Source organism: Oryctolagus cuniculus, chromosome 14 (genome assembly GCF_964237555.1).
Source record: "Oryctolagus cuniculus chromosome 14, mOryCun1.1, whole genome shotgun sequence".
Taxonomy (NCBI): Eukaryota; Metazoa; Chordata; class Mammalia; order Lagomorpha; family Leporidae; genus Oryctolagus; species Oryctolagus cuniculus.
The window spans coordinates 82927407-82951566 of record NC_091445.1 but is presented as its reverse complement, the minus strand read 5'-3'; the positions used below and the strand labels follow the sequence as shown (position 1 = coordinate 82951566).

Genomic DNA, 24160 nt, shown 5'->3' with positions numbered 1-24160 from the left:
AGGGTGAACCAACGGCAAAGGAAGACCTTTCTCTCTGTCTCTCTCTCTCACTGTCCACTCTGCCTGTCAAAACAAACAAACAAACAAACAAAACACACAGTAGGACCATGCACTAGCAGCATCAATTCCATCTCCAGTACTGGTGGGTGTCCTGGGTTAGGTGCTAAAAATAGGTTTTATTCTCACTTATTGTGATTATTTAGCACGTTAGCTAAATTTTCATGGAAGATCCAGAGAAAGCAAGTCCCAGACAATTACTGCAGAGCACTAAGTGTAGATGGTGCTCACTGGTTTTCATGTCGTGGAAGGCTGTCCTAGTGATAGGGCTTCTAAAATCCAGTGGGGCAAAGTGGTATGTCAGGAAGGAAAGAACCCGTGGCTAGGAGTTCAGAGCGTGACTGGGTCTGAATCCTGACTTCACCGCTGCCTGGTTGGGTACCTGGAGAAAGTTAGGTTACTTCCTCATGTTTCCTTTGTGTAAAATCTTTGCCTCATAACGATACAGTACAATTCTAGAACAGTGCCTGGCATGTAGAATAACTCACTAGATATTCCTGCATTGTCCAGCTTTTCGTCACTACAGCAGAAGTACCTAAGAGGAGCTAGCTGCTAACGCCAAAGGTTGAGTTTGCTCATGGGCCTTGGTTCACAAGATCAGGTGTTCCCCTGAGTCTGGTGTCTAGGGAGGGAGGAGCCTGGCAATGGCACAGTGTGTGTGGAGCAGCGTGCCCTGGTGAGCTGGGACGCAGAGAGAGACAGGGAGCATGCTCAGCTTATGTGACCAACCCTTTTGGGGGCACCACCTTCGGCATGTGAGCCCTCAGTGACCTGAAACCTCGCCCTCTGCTCACCTCCCAGGTACTGCACTGCAATTGGATCAAGCCTGCCCCCTTAATCCAACAACCACTAACTGTTAACATAAGGTTTTGGGGTTTAAATGTCTTCCTGAGTGGGGGATCCAAATCATGTTCAAATTCCAGCAGTTGGTATAGTTTGAACTTAATGTGTCCACTTTAGACTGAGAGATGTTTTAAAATGCCTGTAACGGACACAACCTATTTTACTAATTTAGTAGTATGGAATAAAACCATGCCTTTTTTTCTTAGGACTCTAATTAAATGGCTTGAGCCTTCTCACCCAGCATCCCTGATTTCACCCTCCTAGATAGTGTTTAGGAGCTTTAGGTTTCCAAGGAGCTATCTTGCTCAGACATGGTCCCTAAGAGTGAGACGGTATATTAGTTGCCACTCGAAACTTGCTTCTGCTTGGGTTAATGCGTGGCCCAGTGGCAGACACAGCAAAACCTAAGCAGTCAAAGGGCACATTGGGTCACCACCACTCCTGAGATGTCAGAGGGCCAATGCTTCAGGCTCCAGTGCAGTGCTTCTCCCAAACTGGTTCTTCCAAGTCTGAAGATCTCCTCTACCTCCTTTCCAGGAGTGACCAGAGGAATTCCACATCAAGTTGAGCAGGCAGTCCAACTTGAAGGATTTTTAAAAATTCATTGACATAGTCGTTCCTGCAGAACACAAAATATGTCCAGAAACACGACTTCTTTGACCAGCTGGCTTTGTACAAGGGATGCTCCATAACTCAATCTCTTTCAATCCTCCACGCTGATAGTATTTCGGTAGTCTCACTGTCTTCATCACCGAGCCTTATTCAATGTCACCCTAACAGGTTTCAATAACTCTCCTGGAGAAATGTTGGGGTTCTTATCCAGCTATGGGCTGACTGTGCGCCTCTCAATTCATATGTTGAAATCTTAATCTTTGAGGTGATGGTATTAGGAGGTGATAGCTCTAAGGAGATGATTTGTTCCCTCTTGAATGGGATGAGAGCTGCCTTGCCTCTTTCCACCATGTGTTGACATAGTGAGAAGGTACCATCTATGAACCAGAAAACAGGCCCTCATGGGAATCAAATCTTCTGGCACCTTGAGGTTGCACTTCCCAGCTTCCAGAGTTGTGAGCAGTCAATTTCTATGGCTTCTAAACTAGCCAGCTTATGTGGTGTTCTGTTCTAAGAGGCTGAATAGACTAAGACATGTGTCTCTTTACTTTCAGAGAGCCCAGAGTCTCATACTCTGAATGTCAACAGTTATCAGGAAGAAGTCAGAAGTCCTGCCTTCCCGGACACCCTACTACACTCTTTCTCAAGTCTTTGCTTTACTTGATAATTGTTTTTGTGGATTATCAGCAGCGAGAGGATGTTCTGAGAGCTGTCAGCACAGTGTCAAGGAGAGTGACTGAGCAGCACGTATCATTTCCTTGTGACCTTTACTTGATTGTGCCTTTGAACAGCGCGACTTTCTCAAGATAAGGTAAAGAGGAAAACGTCTTTCAGGAAGAGGAAACATCTTTATCTACTACAAATATTTATTGAACACCACTATAGTGTTTTGAGTCTATTTTAAGATAGTTGGAATATTTTGAATGTTTGTCAGTACAGAAAAATTCACAGAAAAATACACATTATTCAATTTTCCCTGGATGGTTAATGTTTTCCAAAAGCCCAAAGCCATTTGAGTTATGTCCTAGTATTTCAATTTACTTATAATGAACTGCTCCAAAACGTAGTGTCTTAAAAAACAGTTGTTTTATTACTTTTCGTGACTCTATGGGTTTACCTGCCCGTAGCTGGGAGGTTCTTCTATTCCTGTGATGTCAGCTGTGGCTGCCATCATCTGGGAGCCAGCTGGTTTGCAGTATTCGAGATTCTTCCTCACATGACTAGCCAGTGGTGCTGGCACCAGACTTTGAGCTCAGCCCAGGTGTCTGCCAGAATGCCTAGACTCCTACATATGGCCTCTCCACGGAGCTCGGGCTGGCTCCTCACAGCCCGGCACCTGGGAGTGTTCCTAAGAGAGCAAGCCCCAGTGTGCAAGCACTTATGAAACCTCTACTTGTGTCTTGCTTGCTGAAGTCCAATGGCCACATCCATGTACATGGCCACGCCCGGAAGGTGGGCGGGATCCCACAAAGGTGTGAATTCTGGAGACTGCACTCACAGAGGTCCACCAGAGTCACAGTCGGCCACTCCCAGAGTCTCATCTCAATCCCAGGAGAGCAGAATAGCATCTTAGAACCTTGAAATGTGAAGGGACCTGAGAGATTTTGGACTTCGGCTTCTCTGTTTTGTGAAGAAGCAAACAGACTCAGTGAGTGTGATTTACTTGCCCAGAGTGGCAACTCAAACTGGGCTGTACATTGTAAAAGTGATCTGGGGCCGTGCTCTGCTGTGGCACCCTCTCTGTTGTGGGTGTGGGGAGCAAACCGGACTAGACTGAGTTACTGGAATTAAGACTTATTCTATGCATCTGCTCTCCCACAATATGGCGCTGGGAGAGGAGGCAACAGCTTCTACCCAGCTGCCTCTCACCAACTTGACAAGCTGCAGGACCTGCTCCTGATTGAAGGAGAGCAGTGTACTCGGCGTGTGGGCAGCCGAGTTGGGATTGGCGGAGGAGGACTATAAAGGAGGAGAGAGACGGCATGCACGAGGAACATCTAAGGGGAACATCTGAGGAACACCTGTGCAGCCCCTGAAGAGAGCCGGCCGGCGGTGTGCCGCTCCCCTGCGGAAGTGGGGAATGTGGCTAGGGGGAACTGCCCTTCCACGGAGGTGGAAGGGATAGTAGCCAACCCGGGAAGAACCAGCAGCAAACCCGGGGAGGGCCGAGCAGACAGAAAGAACAGCGCAGGGTCCTGTGTCGTTCCTCCACGAAGAGGGGGAGCGACAGTGGGTGGGTCCCGCCTCTGCCCTCACAGAGCCCACCCTCTACAGGGCAAGCCTGTGGTTTTAGGTCTCCTCATGGCCTATGCCACTCGTTAACCATGGCACTTCTCTGCCTTCCCTTTGTTAATTAAGTGTGTAATGACTGTATTAAAGTGAGTTTCAGGTTCTAATTTATGACGCAGTAGTTATATTTTAATGTACACTTTATGGCACATTGGAGTCCCTCAGTCATCACCATGTGCTCCTCTAATCCGGCCTGCTTGGTAATACTTGCCGAGAATTTTATTATTTTAAACAATTATAAGGATTTATAGTTACCTGACTCTTTACATTTGTGAAATATTTTTGTTCATATCTACTATTTATGTGAAGCCCAGTCCTTTGTCAGGAATACAGCCTCTAATCATGACATCGCTCCTATGGGAAAATGTAATTTGCTTTTCAATGATCCACTTTATGTTCTGGTCTCCAGGAACGGGCTCTTCTGCAATAAAAAGCAAGTAGGGATTGCATTCTCTGGAAATTTTTGCCAATTGCCTGGCACAGGAGGACCAGTATTTATAAAGTAGTTCTAATCTTTCTGTTGACATGTGAAATCTGAGTTAGGAATTAATGACAGATTTCCCTTACTTAGTGTGGGGGGATGGATAAGGGAGCAAAAATAGGAGTGGAGAAAGTACTGTGGTTCTCTCCACCATCAGTGGCAGTCTCCAAGTCCTGTCTTTGTTTGGTGTCTCTCATGTTGGGTCTTCCTTCCTGGGGTTAAAAGGCAATAACAGAAATGAGTGGCCTGTGAGAGGGGTCTGGGTGTGCTGCTGGATGACAAGGCAGGCTCTGGGCCATCCTGAAGGGCTTTCTGGTGGAGGCAGTGTTTCAGCTGGGACCTGAGGGGTGAGGAGATTTCAACAGGGGAAGAGGTGCATAGGATTTTCCAGGAAGAAGGAACAGGCTATGCAAGGGGTTGGAGGGAGAGTGAACAGGAACATTGAGGACCCCAAACAAGCTAAGTCTGATTGGCGAGTAAGGGAAAGAGAAGGGGGAGGGAAAGGCCTGAGACCAGAAGTGCACACACATGTGCCCAGTGACTACGGCCCACACGTGCCACTGAGGAGTTTGGGCTTCGCTCTCTAGAGAATGGGAAGATGCTGGAGGGCTGGTGACATGAGCAGGTCCCCACTAGCTATTGTCTGGAGGGGGAATTGAGTGGGAACAAACTGCAGACAGGAATCCTGCTGATGGACGTGGTGACCTGGCCAGCAGAGAGCGGTGGGTGGATGGGAGAGACATTCAGACATTCAGGAATCACTAGAATGCTGGACTTCATATCAGGGGACCAAAGAGTGGTAGATACTGGGTGCTGGGACTCTGGAGGGTGGTTCAGGTGAGTCACCATCATGGAGATGAAACTGGAAACCATGAGAGGATGAGATCGCTCAGGACAGTGACAGAATCAGGGGCTCAGAGTGAACCCCAGAAAAGCCCTTTCTCTGGGCTCAGTCCCATCTCCGAGAGAGAGAGAGATCCTGGTTGCTCTGCTTTGCGGTAATGTACAATGACTTCCATTTAATATGTGTTTGTGCTAGGTAGGAAGTTAGAAATTAGCCTATGTGGGGGGAGGGGGGGGCAGGGGTGCAGCTAAGGAAAAAACATTTTTTCGGAGAAGAATTTAACAGCCCGAGAAGCACACCTTGGAAGCAGCTCAGGATTTTATACTACAAACTCCTGCCCACACTCTAATGACTTTCCAGGTGGTCTCAGCCTTCCCCCCAAGGAAACGCCACAGGAGAATCCTCTCTGCTCAGCACCAGATGGGTTACCTGGCCTGGCAACACTGAGCAGTAAAACCTTTCTGGCCCTCCTCTAAGGAAGGCACCTAGGGGAAGCGCTTCTGCGTGGTGCCAGGTGGGCTACCCAGTCTGATGGCACGGAGTAGGGAAACCTTGGGAGGAATTTTGCATAATTCACACTCAGCAAACCCTTTGCCCAGGAGAAGGACTAGAATTTACACTAGTTGCTTATACCCGCCCTGCCTCCCTCCTCTAGGAGGCTATAGGTAGGGTCTGTGAATTTTGTGCAAGCCTGGTGGGCTGGCCTCAGGATTATTGAATAAACCGGTTTAGGTTCTCATTGTCAAAAACTTAATAATTCCAGTTATATTATATTAGATTTATCTTTGTAGGACCAAAAACAAAACAAAACCCAAAACAAAAAAATCACATTAAAGTGCTTTTTCCTCTTTCCAAAACTCCAAAACAAAAAGGCAATATGCTTTCAACCCGTCTGTAGAGACACAGAAAGTGGGTGGATAGGTTCGAAGTGTGGTCGCTCTACAAGCCAGCTTTTGGCCATGAGAGGCGTGCATCCCAGCCAGTGTCAGCTTACAGTCCCCTCCCCAGTCCCAGCCCTACATCAGGGCCCCTGAGCCCCTCCTGACCTCCAGGCTTGAATGTACTCTCTCCCTATCAACTACTGTCCTGTAAGGGTGTCCTCTTCCTTTTCAGCTGACATTTACTGTGTCTTGTGTACGTGCCAGGTACTGCTCCAAGACTTCTAGATGTGGTCACACACTCCTTAAAAGGCAGTAAGTTCTCACCCTTATTTTGCAGAAGAGGAAACTGAGGCATAGGGACATTAAGTACACATTCAGCATCACGTGGCAAATCAATGACAGAGCCTGGGCTCAGGCCGGGAAGGTATGATGCCAAAGACTCTGCCTTTTAAAATTTTGCTTTAAATTTATTTATTTGAAAGGCAAAAGAGACAGATGGACAGAGAGCTCCCACCTGCTGGTTCACTCCCTAAATGCCTGCAATGGCCAGGGCTGGAGCCGGCACCCAGAAACTCAGTGCTGGTCTCCCACGTGGGCGGCAGGGACCCACCCACTTGAACCTGCTGCCTCTGAAGGTGTCCACTGGCAGCAAGCTGGACCTGGGAGCCAGAGCTGAGAATCGAACTTGGGTACTCCAACATGGGATGCAGGCATTTTAACTGCGAGGTTAGAAACCTGCCACACACCTGTGCTTTTTATCACTGTGTTATTCTGCCTCCCATTTGGTGCCCCTGTGTGGCCTCTCTGTGAACTCTGCAGCTGTGTCTTCTCTCTCACCTTTTTTACAGCCTCCTTCAGGCATCCTGATGCATATACTTCCATAGCACTGGGGTTGGTGCCTTGCCTCAAACAGGAGCTCAGTGAATATTTGTCGGATGATAAAATGCCAAAATATAGGTCATTATAAATTATGTGATTCTCCAGATGTGTTAAGGACTATTTAAAAGATCTCCTATTGCCTCTCATCAATCTAGGAAGAACAGTTTACAAAACACTTGATTATGATTTGATTCTCAAGATGCCCACATACAAGAGTGTGCTTGTTTCATAGCTGGGAAAATAGACACTGACACAAAGAAGTTGACTCATCTGGTAGGCTGGTCCCAGGACCCAGGTCCCTAGTCCCATAACATTCAACCTTCAGATTTCTCAATTGAATACAGGTCCAGGTCTGGCTCTGACTCGTTCATTAATGAAACCAGGATTTTTTCTTTTGTGAATGGATACCATTGGCAGCTTTGAAAGGATTGAAGGAGGCAGTGTGGGCTGGGACACACACTGTTCACACATTAGATCCTCTTCTCAGGGTCTGAGAAGAGGACAGTACCTGATGATGATCCCGGAAATGAGTTTACATCAATGCCACATTTATTCAACGGTATCTCCATCCGTAGTGGCAAATGAAGTGATGGCAGAAGGTAAATACCAGAAAATTTAGGACATTCATTCTATAGCGAGAAACGTGGAGGAGTCTCTCCGTGGTGGGGGAGGTTTCCAGGATGCAAATCAGAGACACTTTTTATTTTGGAGGGAAAAGGTAAAAAAGAGGAAATATTTGTTCTGGCCCAAGTGAAAATTCAAATCCAAGCCAGGATTGGACCTGGAAGGCCTGGCTCGGAAACGCCTTGTGTTTGTACTGTAGGTTTTTCCCCCTTCATGAAGCAGATGCTTATACAAGCATTACCAGTGTTGTCAATAATACTGTAACATTTGCCTTCCATCCCTTTGTTGCTTGGGGAACATGTTGGGTTTCGGCACATTTAGCTTTGCCATTTACTTCACAAATCGCAGCTGTGTAGTGCTACAACGAAGTCGATTTTACCGAGAATAGAAATTTGAAGGGGAAAAAAAAATTCTCCCAACAACCTTTCCAGTAATCGCAGGCCTGAAATTCTTTGGAGTGCGCGCGCGCGCGCGTGTGTGTGTGTGTTTTCCAAACAACTCGGTTTCAGTACAATGATGCTTCACTAAGAACCTTCCTGCAAATTTAATTCAAAGGGGAAAGCTTTGTTGTTATTAAACACAATGGCAGTTTGTACATCTCCACATCATTATGTTGCTTCTCATTATGGTAATTCATTTGCTTCTGCTTTGTATGGATATCAAATAAAAATCACTTTCGCTCCTGGCAAGTGATTGTCATTATAGAGACTCTCTGGGAGCCCGGCTAAGCGGTGCTTGGTGTCATAGCAAACACAATTAGCAAAATGACATCCAGAGTTGCCTCACAGAGCTGCCCTGTGGTGAGCCTCCGCGTTTCCTATTTAGCACGGCTGCAGGTTCCCAGGCTTTGCCGTGTGCCTCCTCTGTTTCCATCTTTGTACCATTTTATATTCAAGTAGAGCACTATGAGGACTTCGTGTGAATTTTTTTCCCCCTGATTTGACCTTGCTCTGCACTTGCTGGGCTCGGAGAGCCCTGAGTTACTTTTTCCTCCTAGGAGCCTGCAGTTCTCTGAAGGGTCAAGGACAACATCACCAAATGTCCACTCTGACATCACTGTGGCTTTTTCCCTCCCCAGCGAGGGTATTGGGCTTTGCATGGGGTTAGAAAAAAGCCTTTAAAGACCACTATTTATTATTAGTCTATATTAAAAAAGAAAACATTGTACATCCTTCTGTAATGGAAGGATCTGAGGCCCGGCGCAGTTGAGGCCCTGAGAGGTTGGAGTCCCTTCGCCTTGGCTTAGCCTAGGTGGGACTGATGGCGTCAGCAGTCTCTTGGGGATAAAGACATAGGGGTGGCTTTGCCTGACCTCTAGAGGAAGAGGTGTTCTAGATTTCGCTGCAATGGTTCTTCTGTGTGGAGGCTCGAGATGTGTTTGACATCACCTCCTCCTGAGTGCCCTATGTCATTATTCCGGGATGCTCTCTGCACACGTACAGAGGAGTTCTCCAGAGTGCCTGGGGGCCACGCCGTAGTCTTCCCAGTGGCTGCTCCAACGTCTGCTTCCTCCTCTTGCTGCTCTTCTCTGTCCTCCTCCTCCTTTTTCTTTCTTGCTCCCTCCTTCAGAGGGGAATCTAAACAGCCAGTGCCCTGGGAATGATCACCGCTCCAAGAAGTTTGCTTTAAGTCAATCAGGGAATCAGGATTCCTCCTCCAGGTGATTGCTTTAGGATGCCCTTGAGATGCGGTTCTGGACACTGAGATCGGAGGGGGAATCTGGGAGATTCTGGAATGGGTCTCTCCTCTTATTCAATGAGACACATTAAGAGAAACAGATCATGTCTCTGTGTGTTGTAAAGATTTATTTGAAAGAGTTGTGGGGGCGGGGAGGGGGGGAGGAAGAAAGGGGGAGAGAGAGAGGAGAGAGATATCTCCCATCCACTGGTTCGAGGGCTGGGCCAGGCTGAAGCCAAGAACCAGGAGCTTCCTCCAGGTCTCCCATGTGGGTGGCAGGAGCCCAAGGACTTGGGCCATCTTCGGCTGCTTTCCCAGGCCATTAGCAGGGACTTGGATGAAAAGTAGAACAGCTGGGACACAAAACAGCACCCGTATGGGTTGCTGGCATTGCAGGTAAGCCACAATGCCAGCCCTGAGAAGCAGTTCTTTTGAAGTTATGGTGTGAGGATGTGATATATGGAACTGTGGCAGCAATGTTGTGATAACTAGAGTCAGCCATGAGAATAATAGTGAACATGCTAAGAATGGCCTAGTAGGAAGATGGAAATAATCTAGAGTTTTGATGTGTTGCTGAGTCATTGAATTATCCTAGCCTGAAATCTGCCTTTAAATAAGATTTCTTTAAATTAGATAATAGGTGTCGGGGCTGGCACTGTGGCTGGCACTGAAGCGCCAGCATCCCATGTAGGCGCCGGCTCTAGTCCCAGCAGCTCCACTTCCGATCCAGCTCTCTGCTGTGGCCTGGGAAAGCAGTAGAAGATGACCCACGCCCTTCGGCCCCTGCACCCACGTGGGAGACCTGGAGGAATCTCCTGGCTCCTGGCTTTTGATTAGTGCAGCTCCGGCCTTTGCGGCCATCTGGGGAGTGAACCAGCAGATGGAAGATCTCTCTGTAACTATGTCTCTTTCTCTGTAACTATGTCTTTCAAATAAATAAAATAAATCTTAAAAAAAAAGATAATAGATATCTGATCTTTTGAGACTTTTAGTCTGGTTTTCTCCTATTTGTAGCCCCAAACCACCTACAACTCACAAATTACTGCTCTACTTTCTAACTTTAGAAATTATTTTGCTGGAAGATTCTATAACTTCATTATCTTATTTTAAAAAAGGATTATTATTTTTATTTACTTGGAAAGTTGGCTGACAGAGGGATACAGAGATCTTCCATCCACTGGTTCACTCCCCACATGCCTGCAGTGTCGGAGCCGGGTTGAAACCAGGATCCTGGAATTCCATCTGCGTCTCTCATGTGAGCAGCGGGGCACTGGCACCATCATCTCCTCCTGAAGTGGGAAAAGTCAGGGAGACGGATTAGCTTCATGAGCTGGAGGCCACACCTACCCCACCCCCGTGTAACCCTATCATCAGTCAGATGACCCCTCCCCACCACGCAGCTCCCCTTACCTGGGACCTGGGGCAGCACTATATAACCACTTCCCTTTTAGAAGCTAATACAAAGCCTAGGGAAGAGAGGGCTCTCCCTTTCTCTCTCCTCACCTCAGGCACCAGGATGAGCAGAGCAGGGTCTGTCATTCCTGGCCCACTCTCCCTAAATGAAGCCCTGCTGTGCCTGCGCAATCTTCTCACCTTCTCAGTAGACCTCACCATGCTGCATGCTGCGTTTGTGCCTGTGCTTAGAATTCTCTAAGAAAAAGGCTGGGATGTTCATATTGGCCCAAGCCAGCCCACAACACTCCACCCAGGATGCGTTAGAGAGAAGCTGGACCTGAAGCAGCGGTGCCTGGATTGCATCCCAGACACTCTGATAGGCGATGCAGGCTTCACTCGCCGTGGCATAGTGCACACCGGAATTATTTTCTTTTTGAAATCTAAGTCTTGGATTGGGTGGTAGTTTTTCTGGGGTGGGTTTTATTCGTTGTGTCATCCCTGGCACCTAGCACAGAGCTGTTACGTCCAAGTGCTGCGTGCATCGCCTGGTCAGTAAGTACTGTGTCTTAAGAGTGCTCGTTTTTGGAAATGCAGACTCCCTGACTCAGTCTCTTCACACTCAGTGCAGATGCGCCAGCCAAGGAAGAAGAGTGGGTTGACAGCTGTCACTCACCTTGATTCAGAAGTCAGACACCATCTGCGATGCCGTCTTGGGAAGTAGTCAGCTTCCGCAGATGAGCTTCGTCCAGGAACATTTATTTGGCTTTTTTTTTTTTTTTTTTTTTTTTTTTTTTTTACAGGCAGAGTGGACAGGGAGAGAGAGAGAGAGAGAGACAGAGAGAAAGGTCTTCCTTTGCTGTTGGTTTACCCTCCAATGGCCGCCGCGGCCGGCGCACGGCGCTGATCCAAAGGCAGGAGCCAGGTGCTTCTCCTGGTCTCCCATGGGGTGCAGGGCCCAAGCACTTGGGCCATCCTCCACTGCACTCCTGGGCCATAGCAGAAAGCTGGCCTGGAAGAGGGGCAACCGGGACAGAATCCTGCGCCCTGACCGGGACTAGAACCTGGTGTGCCGGCGCCGCAAGGCGGAGGATTAGCTTATTAAACCGCGGCGGTGGCCTTTTATTTGGCTTTTATACCTTCAGAAAACACAATCCTGAAAGTATACATTTTTTAGGGATATTTTAGCTGTGTTTCAGACAACGCCTAGGGGAATTGCATGTTTTGTTTTATTTTTGATAAACCAAAAAAAAAAAAAAAAAAGGAAAAAAGAAAGAAAAAGGAACTCTGAATAATCATTCTCTAATTCATCTAAAATTTGCATATGTATGTACAGGAAACTCATTTTCATACAGAACTCAAACAGTCCAAATTACTGTTCTTTTCATACATTTATTGGCCATTAGTATTTCTTCTTTTGAAAAATGTCTCTTCAGGTCTTTTCCCCATTTCTTAACTGGATTTGTTGTTTTTTATTGTGGAGTTCTTGAGTTCCTGTTGCACTCCGGATATAAATCCTCTGTCAAATGAGTGGCCTGAAAATATTTTCTCCCTTTCTGTTGGATGTCTCTCCATTCTGTTGATTGTTTCCTTTACTGTGCAGAAGGTGGGAGTGCCTAAATATGTACAATTGTTGTTAATTAAAAGTAAAACTGTCCTGGGGGCCAGCACTGTGGCGTGGTGGGTAAAGATGTCCCCTGCTTGCAGTGCCAGCATCCCATATGGTTGCCGGTTCAAGTCCTGGCTGCTCTACTTCTGATCCAGCTCCCTGCTATGGCTTAGGAAAGCAGTAGAAGATGGCCCAAGTCCTTGGGCCCCTGCACCTGCATGGGAGACCCGGTGGAAGCTCCTGACTCCTGGCTTTGGATCAGCCCAGCTCTGGCCATTGCAGCCATCTGGGGAGTGAACCAGCAGATAGACGACTTCTCCCTCTCTCTCACTCTCTGACTCTACCTCTCTGTAGCTCTGCCTTTCAAATAAATAAGTAAATCTTTTTTTTTTAAGATTTTATTTATTTGTTTGAGAGATAGAGTTACAGACAGTGAGAGAGAGAGAGAGAGAGACAGAGACAGAGACAGAGAGAGAGGTCTTCCTTCCGTTGCTTCACTCCCCACATGGCCGCAACAGCCTGAGCCGCGCCGATCTGAAGCCAGGAGCCAGGTGCTTCTTCCAAGTCTCCCATGTGGGTGCAGGGGCTCAAGGACTTAGGCCATCTTTTACTGCTTTCCCAGGCCATAGCAGAGAGCTGGATCGGAAGAGGAGCAACTGGGACTAGAACCGGTGCCCATATAGGATGCCGGCGCTGCAGGCAGAGGATTAACTTACCGCTCCACGACGCCAGCCCCATTTTTTTTTTTAAACTGTCCTTTTTTGGGTTTGCATTTACTTTTATGGAGGAGAAAAAATGAAAAGTAGATGATGTGTTGTGAAATTTTTGCTTTAACTTTTCCACATTATGTCACAGAATGTGTGTACATTCAACCCAATCCTCTAAGTTCTTTCTTTCTTTCTTTCTTTCTTTCTTTCTTTCTTTCTTTCTTTCTTTCTTTCTTTCTTTCTCTCTCTCTCTCTCTCTCTTTCTTTCTTATTTTTTGTTTATTTGCAAGGCAGAGAGCTAGACATACAGAGAGCTCCCATTTACTGCTGTACTCTTCAAAATGCCTACAATAGCTGGGGCTGGGCCAGGCTGAAGCCAAGAGCCCTGAACCCAATCTGTATCTCCCATGTGGGTGACAGGGACCCAAGTATTTGAACTATCACCTGCTGCCTCCCAGGGTGTGCACTAGCAGAAAGCTGGAATTAGATATGAAGCTGGGACTTGAACCCAGGCACTCTGAGATGTGATATGGACATGCCAAGTGGCACCTTGACTCTACACCAAATGCCCGCCCCCTCTGGGTTTTTATGACACCAGTACAAGACAGCTTTTAAGATAGTCATTTATTTTTTAGAACCTGAAATTGTTTGGAATGCTGGTTGTTCCAGACAGATCTCTAAAAGCTCATCTAAGCGCAGTGTTGTCGGCAGTGAGGCGTCTGCTGGCGTGACCTAGAGTCAGGCTTTCCGCCCTCCTACCCCACCCTGTCGATGTCGTCACCTGACTTGGAGACCAAGGGAAACCTTTATGCTCCCACTTCTTGGACTTTCCTGAAAACCTAAAAAAATTATCTTACTATTTTATTACTTGAAACATTTTTATACTTTTTTAACTTTATTCACCTGGATTTAGAGTGGATGTGGTCTGTCCTTCCAAGGGTGTATGTGTTGGAAGCTTGGTTACTAAAAGTATGGAATAGAGGGAGTGGTACAACTGGCCCAGCAAAATTCCTCAACCATGAACATTTTGATGGTTGGTGTTATATTACGGGGTCTCATATCTGGGATATTCTAGCTTAAGTCAGGAAGCAACAGACCCCTGCATGTAGCCCCAGACTGAACGAAGCCCACCTTTCCATCATAAAGAGCCAACCAATGGAGCTCCTCAGACCGGATGGGAGCCTACACACCCACTGAACATGCACCTCTCATCCCCCAACTTTGAACTGTAAGAGTCACTGCCTTTACTGCCCTGGGGGCTTGGGGAAGGAGCACTAGCTATCTGGCTCCTGGCTCTTCACTTAGCGATAAAAGCCTTCTGTCCTTCACCATCCCAATGTCCGTGATGGGTTTTCTGTGGGTCAAGTGAGTGAACCCACTTTGGGGGTTACATAGCAACTCCTCCAGCTAGTTTTGGGGTTGTTGTGTAACAAAACCACACTCTCCCATCCTATCTCTGGAGTCAAGATGGATGACCAGAAATCATACTAACTGAAGACAGATCTGGTCTGTCTATGATGCTGTTTTGGTAACTTGGCAGGTTTTTGTATTTTTTTTTTTTCTATCTACTTTGTACCCAAAGGAAGCTCAAAGTGGATCTTCCTATCTATCTTAGGGGAATTCAAGGCCATCAACATTCGTCTCTCCTTACTTAAAGTCATTGTAAATGTTTACTCTTTTATCTCTTCTAGGGCATAAGGCACAGGCAAGGACTAAGTGTTCAGCCTTCTGGGTCAAGGCCCCTGGTGGCAATGCTCCTGTTTCCCACGCTTCCTGGAGACTTACTGGTGCATATCTCACATTTTGATTTTTCTAGTCTATGAAACTTTCCTTCCATGCAGAGTTCCAGATCTGAGTCTCTAAGAGGACATCGGTCAGGCCCAGCCTGCTAGGACACACTTTCTCAGGAACCTGTAAGCACTAATGCACAGGTTCTCCAGAGGGGCCTTGGGAGAAAGGTGAATGGATTTAAAGATAATATAGTTTTTAGAGTAACATTTATGTTATCAAATAATATGGCCTATTATTTCCCAAATGGCCAGAAGTGAGCCAGTAATGTCCCTACTGTTCCAGAAGTGGGAGCACTCAGTATGCCCTGTGGTGGGCTGCCCAGGGTGAACCAGCCTGTCTTCCACAACACATCACAGGTGACTGTTAGCTATTCTCAGACACACACACAGCAGTCAACTGTGTGTGACAATGTGCAGATTCATTGGAAAATACACCAGAGGGCTTTCCATTTTTCCAGATTTTGAGTCAATACTCTTAGACGTAGAGCTTGCCTCTTGCTTACAAAGAAATCAAAGCGTTTTCTGAGCATTCAGTGTGATGCTGCACACAGGCTCCAGCGTCAGGTGTGAGGACAGCAAGCATCACACCCAGCTGGCAAGCATCAATAAGAGTGGCCGCTGTAGGGACGGCTCTGACAGAGTCCACGGTGACCACCGTCAGGTAATCATGCGTAAGGACCTTCTCCTCCCAACTCTCAGTTCTCCTCTCCTCTCCTCTCCTCTCCTCTCCTCTCCTCTCCTCTCCTCTCCTCTCCTCTCCTCTTCTCTCCTCTTCCCTTCTCCTCTCCTCTCCTCTCTTCTCCTCTCCTCTCCTCTCCCCTTCTCCTCTCCTCTCCTCTCCCCTTCTTCTCTCCTCTCCTCCCCTCCCCTCCCCTCCCCTCCCCTGCTCTCCTCTCCTCTCCTCTCCTCTCCTCTCCTCTCCTCTCCTCTCCCCTTCTCCTCTCCCCTTCTCCTCTCCTCTCCTCTCCCCTTCTCCTCTCCTCTCCTCTCCCCTTCTTCTCTCCTCTCCTCCCCTCCCCTCCTCCTCTCCTCTCCCCTTCTCCTCTCCTCTCCCCTTCTTCTCTCCTCTCCTCCCCTCCCCTCCTCCTCTCCTCTCCCCTTCTCCTCTCCTCTCCCCTTCTTCTCTCCTCTCCTCCCCTCCCCTCCCCTCCCCTGCTCTCCTCTCCTCTCCTCTCTTCTCTCCTCTCCTCTCCCCTTCTCCTCTCCTCTCCTCTCCCCTTCTTCTCTCCTCTCCTCTCCTCTCCTCCCCTCCCCTCCCCTCCCCTCCCCTCCCCTCCTCTCCTCTCCTCTCCTCTCCTCTCCTCTCCTCTTCTCTAAAAAAGATTTATCTTGTTTATTTGAAATGCAGAGTTACAGAGAGAGGGGGAGAAAAGATAGAGATCTTTCATCTGCTGATTCACTCCACAAATGGCTGCAATAGCCAGGGCTGGACCAGACCAAAGCCAGGAGCTTGGAACTCCATTGTGATCTCCCATGTGTGTGGCAGGAGCCCAAGCACTTGGGCCATCCTCCACTGCTTTCCCAGGCACATTAGCAGGGAGTTGGATTGGAAGTGGAGCAACCAGGACTCAAACCAGCACCCATATGGGATGCTGGTGCTGCAGGCTGGGGCTTTAACTTACTGTGCCACAGCGCTGGCCCCAATTTTTCTATTTTCATTTAGGGTTGACACCAGTGACTCCATTTTAACTTCTGTATTTTTGTCCTGTTATCCTTCTCATGTTTTCTTTTTAAGATTTATTTATTTACTTGAAAGGTAGAGTTAGGGAGAGGGAGAGATAAAGAGAGATCTTCAACCTACTGGTTTACTCCCCAAATGGCCACAATGGCTAGAGCTGGGCCAGGCCAAAGCCAGAAGCCAGGAGTCAGGAGCTTCATATAGGTCTCCTATGTAGGTGCAGGGGCCCAAGGACTTGGGCTATCTTCCACTGTTTTCCCAGGGGCATTAGCAGGACACTGTATTGGAAGTGGAGCAGTTGTGACTCAAACTGGCACCCATAGAGGATGCTGGCATTGCAGGCAGCAACTTAACCTGCTACACCACAGCACTGGTACCCAATCTTTTTCTTGAAAATACCATTGATCAGTCATCCTTTACCAGGCTCTGTTCCACATCACCTGGATGAATCTGGTCCTGGTTTTTGGTTTTACTTGGTCCCACATAGAGGGGGAAGATTGACAACAAAGAGACAGTGTTCAAACACTATCAGCCATGCTTGAGCAACAAAGCAGTCTTAGGAGAAGGATTCTTAGGCTAGTTTTACCTGGGACCCATTGTTAAAAATAGCTGCATCCCTTCTGCAGATTAGAGTCATCGTTAAAAAGTGCTGGGCCGGCATTATCTTACAAGGGGTTCTACTCTTGTAGAATTCTAACAGGCCAAAACTCAAAAAGAAAACTGCTTCTGAGGTCACTCACCCCAAACCAAGTTGCAAAAACTAGTTTGACAAGTGACAAAGTGATTCCTAAAAGCAGGGATCTCCTTCTGGCTGCAACAGGCAAAGTGCAAGCTAGCACAGAAGGCACTACCTCACACCATCATGCAGGGGTTGCTATCAAAGGCCAAAGCCTTTCGAGCTGAACTTAAGCCTATTTTCTTGCACCCAGCAAGCAACTTAGGCCAACAATGTCTGGTCAACAGCCTTCTGCTGCCGGCGCCGCGGCTCAGTAGGCTAATCCTCCGTCTTGCGGCGCCGGCACACTGGGTTCTAGTCCCGGTCGGGGCACCGGATTCTGTCCTGGTTGCCCCTCTTCCAGGCCAGCTCTCTGCTGTGGCCCGGGAGTGCAGTGGAGGATGGCCCAAGTGCTTGGGCCCTGTACCCCATGGGAGACCAGGAGAAGCACCTGGCTCCTGTCTTCGGATCAGCTGATGTGCCGGCCGCAGCGGCCATTGGAGGGTGAACCAACGGCAAAGGAAGACCTTTCTCTCTGTCTCTCTCTCTCACTGTCCACTCTGCCTGTCAAAAAAAAAAAAAAAAAAAAAAAAAACAAAAAACAAAAAACAAAAAACACCAACCAGCCTTCTGCTAGACTGTCTCTGAGACAAATAAGTGTTCAGACCCCTGCAAAATGGCTCTCAAGGGCGGCTGTGGGCCAGGGTCCAGTGTGACGAGGACGAGATGCCCACTAGAGACTGTAGTGCATTCATGGTCACCATTTTGTTATAGAACAACCTCCAACTCTAGTTTTGGGGTTACATAGCAACTTCTCCAACGAGTACTGGGGGTTGTTCTATAAGTTATGTACAAACTGCACGGAGTGAGGAGAGGAGGGGGAGTCCAGCCATGTGCTGCCCCTCTCCCTGCATGCCTGAGCTGGAGCCGCTGTGACTGTGTTCCTTGCTCCCACCTTCCCACACCAGTTCTTCTTTCTCCATGTTTTTTCTCTTCACCTCCCTCTCTCAGGTCCTCTCTCCAATCTGTCTCCTCTAACACTCACTAAAACCCCCCAGTAGTGTACCTGCTGCGTTGTGCCTGTTTCTCTGAAGGGCAAGTGAAGGTCACTCCCATCCTTTGAGTATAGACAGAACACCTACTGGGGGCCCTGGGCAGTGGTGGTGGGGCAGAGCTGGTCCTCCCTGCCCCTCTGGCTTGCTTGCTCTTTCCTCCCTACTGCTTGAGTGTGGGATCAGGGATGCTGTTGCCAAGTAGATGCGCCCATTGCTCAGGCCCACTGTGCTGTGCTGCTTGTGCTTGGCATAGAGGGCCTGGAGTCAGGAGTGCGTGAAGGTTAAATCTAGCCCTTAATGTCTCTCCAAGCTATTTGCTCTGGTGTTTGTACAGTGGAAGAAAAAAATGCCTTATTCATGCAATAGACACCTTCGTTTTGGTTGGCTCAGCCATGCAGGAAAAAGCAAGATATCATTTCTTCTAGTTTGTATCCCGTCCCTGGAATGATGAGCAAATGTCCTGCCACTGTGCTGTGGGCTGAAGACCTGGCCAAGGCGTGCAGGAGAGGGGCCGATGCCATCCAGCCCCATTCCATCAGAGCCTCTGCCAGGGCTTCCCAGACCAACACAACTCCACCTATGACACAGGGAATGTTCGTTCTGGAAGGGCCAAGTAGATCCCCTGGGCGGAGAAGAGGCAGTGATTTACTCTGTGTCCTTTTGTTCCATGCAATGAGAAGACTCATAAATGAGGGCGGCCTCTGACTGCTCTCTCTCCTCTGACTTTCTTCCTTTCTATGCAGCCACAGTCTAGCTCCCCTAGCCCCTTTTGGGCAACTTTACCGCTGTCTGCCTAGCAGGAGAATTTTCATACCTGTGCCCGCAGACACTACTTTTGTCTCACACATTAGAGGGCCTCCAGCTTTTGTGAAATACAAATGGCGTCTCCTCTTCGCTTGGTGGTCACCACTTCACAAGGCTGGTGTTGGTTACTGTCCTCTGCAATGAGGGTGGTCCAGTCAGTTTAGTTGACTCTGGAGCAAGAGTTTCCTCACTTAGCTGCCTATGAATCCAGCCCAACTTACCAAACCTAGCATTGATTTTTTTTTAATGTCCATGCATCTTAGTCTCCTATGAAGAAAGCATGTTTTATCTTGTTAGCATGACCTTGACTTTCCTTAGCATGATTGTGCTAAGAAACATTTGACATGCTTGTGACTTATTTAACAAGGATCACTATACTACCTCTAAATGGCTTTCTGTTTCCCACTCGGTAGTACTAGTTCTGATTATATCATTTATTATTTCAAATACGCACCTCAACACAAGGTCAATGTAGGTTCTAGTTTAGCAAGTCATATTGGCTCTGACTCTTTTAAAAATATTTTTTGAAACAGTGATAGAGAGAGGGTGAGACAAAGAAATAGATCATCCATTTGCTGGTTCACTCTCCAAATGCTTGCGGTAGCCAGGACTGGGCTAGACTAAAGGCAGGAACCAGGAACTCTGACTGTCTCCCACGTGGTAGCAGGGACCCAAGTACCTGGACCATCTTCTACTGCCTCTCAGGTGTATTAGCAGGAATCTGAATGAGAAGCAGAGGCAGAAACAATCCCAGGCACTCCAACATGGGATGCAGGCTTTCTAGGTGGTGGCTTAACCCACTGTACCACAACACCCACCCTGACTTTGTTTCTGATGAAGTGCTGGACTAGCTTCTTCTATCTCCAGCGGGAGGAAAATCTATGAGCAGTGTTGTGCATTTTCCTGGGAGAGGAGGCTGGTGAGAAGGACTGGGAGTGACCCAGGACCTAAAGAGCTCCCGAGCCCCCCTTTCCTCTTCCCTCCTGCCATCCCGATTTCCTCCACTCCTTTCCCTTTTCTTTCGCTTTCTTCTCTCCTGCTTTCCTCCTTACCCTGCTCCCAGGCTTTTTTTGTTTCTCTTCTGTCTTCCCTCGGTATCACCGGAACTTCCCAGAGGCCAATGGGAGAGCTGAATACAGAGTTCTGAGATTCCTGGAGTGCTCTCCTGAGATGATTGGAAGGGGAAGATGGGGAGTAGGGAACCCCCAGCAGCATCTGCAAGGGAAATGGGTCTCTGCTTTTTAGCACTCTGCTTGGAGCCCACCTGTCGAGCTAAGGAGTATGGGTAGGCTGAGTGAAGGCATTCAGGTACTGCCTGTTCCATAGGGTGGTGATGGATACGACATTGATCTGGACAATGGGGGCGCCACATCTGCTTCCCCTTCCACTCTAAACACTCACTCATTCCTGTTGATTACACCTCCTAAAATCATCACTACCCCCACCCTTTTTAAGATGTATTTATTTTATTTGAAAGGCAGAGTTACAAACAGAGAGGGAGAGAGAGATATCTTCCATCTGCTGGTTCACTCCTCAAATGGCAGCAATGGCTAGGGTTGTGCCAGGCCTCAGCCAGGAGCCTGGAACTCCAACCATGGCTCCCATGTGCGTAGCAGGGTCCCTAGTACTTGACCCATCTTTCACTGATTTCCCAGCCATGTTAGCAGTGAGCTGGATCAGAAGCAGAGTGGTCAGGCTCGAGCCGGTGCTTATTTGGGATGCTGTTGTCACAGGTGGTGGCTTAACCCACTATGCCACAATGCCACCACTTCCTTTCTTTATGTCCTTAATTTCTTTTTAATATTTGTTTATTTATTTGAAAGTAAGAATTGGAGGGAAGGAGGCAGAAAGAGAGAGAGAGAGAGGAATCGATTTTCCATTTGCCAGTTCACTCTCCAAATGGCTACAATAGCCAGGGTTGGGCCAGGCTGAAGCCAGGAGCTTGGAGTTTCACCTGCGTCTCCCTCCTGGGTGGCTGGAGCCCGACCACTTGGGCTATCTTCCACTGCTTTTCCCAGGCCATTAGTTGGGAGCTGTGTCAGAAAGCAGCACAGCTGGATGTGAGCCAGCATCCATATACAATGCTGTTGTCACACGTGGCAGCTTATCCCACTGAGCCACAAGGCCAGCCTCAGTGTCCTTCCTTCTTCAAAACAAGTCAACCAACTTAATTTGGGTTCCTTGGAAAAGCAGAGCCTGTAGAGAAGGCGTTGAGTGAAGGACTACATGTCAGAAAGAGCAGAAAAGAGCATTAGGAGTGAAAGAGGGAAAGGGTGAAAAGCCAGTATAAGTGAGCATTACTTAGGTTGTCGTGCTGGGCAATGAACACCCACAGGGCCCAGGTGGACCCCTGGGAGCCTCTGAGAAGCACGCACAATGCTCCCTAGAGCTGCCCACTGCAGAACAGGTGGTTGAAGGGCTGAGAAAAGACAGCGGCTGTGGGACTGTCTAGGATTGAGTCTGCCATAGAGTTCATTAAGAATGAACAACTCAGACTCTGGGGAATGAGCTCTATCAGTATGACCATTGCGCTCTCTAAGCCATGGAGGTTGAATTTCAACCTGTGAGTGGGTGGGAATGATTCCCTTGAAGGTCCTGGCTATTTCTACTCTCAATCATGCTTGGGGAAGAAAAGTGGGTCTTGAATTTTGGGGAAGAACACTGTCTGGGCCAGAGAATCAGGAGGCAAGTCTACTGGTGAAGTGGTGTAGAGATTCTCATCAGTGGTAGTGGAAAGTAGAGAACAGGGTGCGTCAATCCCATCACTACACGGGGCTCACCTGAGAGCCAAGCAGGGACCCTGACGTTAGCTTTGGGATCTGTGAGCTGTAGAAGTGACTGCAGTAATGTAGGAGCCACTTATTCGTATCACGGAGTTCTATACATACTGAATTTTCACTGGAGCTTTGGCCAGTAGCTTAGTCTTGACCACGCCTTTAAGGCAATCAGGGAGAGAACAGAGTCTAAGCTTGGAGAAGGACGGTCTAGTATGGAATAAGGAGGCATGAAAGTTCCGGAATTCCAGGGCTGGAGGACAGAGTGGTACAAGGAATTCCAGGGCGGGAGGACATAGTGGTACAAGGAATCAGATAAACCCTAGGACCAATTTGTAAACCACAAATGGTCCAAAGAATGGCCCAAGTTATTTGGGTTGAGAAAACCTACAGAAAGTTTTGATTTCCTTTTATAGTAGGTATTTGGGAGCCAAAAACCACTATGGTTGGAATAGAAAAAGAAATGTGACCTTATTTTGTAACTTAGTCAATGAAGTGGGGCATTGAAGTCACAAATCTAATGAAAGTTAGAAGAGTGCTTCACATGAAGCCTAACGTACGTTAGCCCTGACTTTTCTCTTCTGATCATAGAAACTGCACTTAGCCGAAGAGATAGACAAGCACTTTGCAAGAAAAGTCAAATAATGTTATTCATCATTGTTAATGATAAATAGTAACCACAACAATAACGACAGCAAACTTGCCATGACACTCACAAATGCTGGCAACTTATTTGTTCTCGATGATTTCTGGACGTCCACTGCTCTTATTTTAATCTTTGTTTTGCTTTTAAAATTATCCGACTCATTTTAGTGTCAGCTTTAGTTGCTGCATTCATCAGCTTGGAGGGCCGGGAGCCTTGGACAAAAATGTCATTCGATATGTGTGATACATGCAGCTCTGCATCAGCAATCTATTTGCAAAATTGTCCAATTTGAAAGTGACACATTTGATTCACTTGACTTTCCTTTTTCTAGCACAGTAAAATTTGCAGGAATTCAAGAGGTGCTGGGCACCAGTCACCAAGGAGAAGGGACAATAAAGGGATGTGTAAAGCACTCCAGAGAAAATGGCTGTGCGTCATTAGTAGTCGAACTGTGCGATGAACCTCGTGAAGTTGAACTTGCCCAAACAAAGGCAATGACATCTGGAGGGGAATGGATTCTTTTCAAGTCTTCCTGTTAACTTGTTGATTTTTCAACATGTTAACATAATTTATTCCAATCATTTAGTAGTCCCTAGTTATTGTAGAAAATCAGAAGCATAGCTCACTTAAATACATAGAAAAACAAACTAAAAATGAAAAGTAATTACCCATAATTTTGCCACCAGAGAGAACTATTATTTATATTTTGGTGTAATTCCTCCCATTTATTTTGGAGTGTGCAAATAAATTATTTTTATAACAAGGAAATAAATTGCACATTTAAAGGAAATCCTTATGCTAAAAGCCTGCTTGCAGACTGAACTCTGACTGTAACCCCACGGCCTAACTCGTGGGGGACACGTGTTGAATCGCTGGTGTTGAGCATTACTAAACCCAAAGGAGATCCAGTCGCCACCTGAAAGAAGTATTATGAACCAAGGCAGGATAAACAATGTAAAATTTGTTTTAGTTATTTGAAAGACAGTGACATAGAGACAAAAACGGACACACAGAGGATCTCCCCTCTGCTGATTCTCTCTTTAAATGCCTGCAACAACGGGGGCTCTGCCAGGCTGAAGCCAGGATCTGGGAACTCAGTCTGGATCTCCCGCATGGTGGCAGGAACCTAAGTGCTTCAAGCATCACCTGCTGCTTCCCAGGGTGCTCATTAATGGGAAGCCAGAAGCAGAAGCTGAGCTAGACTGGAACCCACGCAGCTGACGTGGAATGCAGGTATCTGTGTCTGAACTACTATGCCAAATGTTTGTATTCATTTAAATCAAGGAGTAGTTATCCAGAAACTATGACGTGTCCAGCACTGAGTTAAATAACAGAGCTACTCTCTGCTGTGGCCCAGGAAGGCAGTGGAGGATGGCCCAAGTGCTTGGGCCCTGCACCCCATGAGAGACCAGGAGAAGCACCTGGCTCCTGCCATCGGATCAGCGCGGTGCGCTGGCAGCAGTGCGCCGGCCGCGGCGGCCATTGGAGGGTGAACCAACGGCAAAGGAAGACCTTTCTCTCGGTCTCTCTCTCTCTCACTGTCCACCCTGCCTGTCAAAAATAAATAAATAAATAAATAAATAAATAAATAAATAAATAAATAAAAACAGAGCTGCAGCGAAAAAGGAGTAGATACGCAGATCCTGCCTTCAAGGCTCCTATGGTCTAGCAGACAAGGGGTGTGACTTGCACACAATAGGCAAAGATCCAAACCCTTGTCACACCGTTAAGTACCTCAGGAATTCAGAGGGCGTGAGAGGCATCAGGCAGGAGGAGCAAGTGTTGAGAGACGATTTTCAAGCT

At 47.6% G+C, this 24160-nt stretch overlaps 1 long non-coding RNA gene across 7 annotated transcripts in view; it reads left to right on the top strand.

The window, feature by feature from the left end:
* LOC127492735 (uncharacterized) overlaps nucleotides 1–24160 on the top strand; it is a 161153-nt gene that overhangs the window by 60286 nt on the left and 76707 nt on the right. For 6 of the 7 annotated variants that reach the window (XR_011382156.1, XR_011382157.1, XR_011382155.1 and 3 more), the window contains exon 4: nucleotides 2067–2323. This is a non-coding gene — a long non-coding RNA (uncharacterized lncRNA). Of the gene's footprint in view, nucleotides 1–2066; nucleotides 8200–24160 lie in introns of those variants that run through there. The other variant, XR_011382152.1, reaches the window with a different exon arrangement.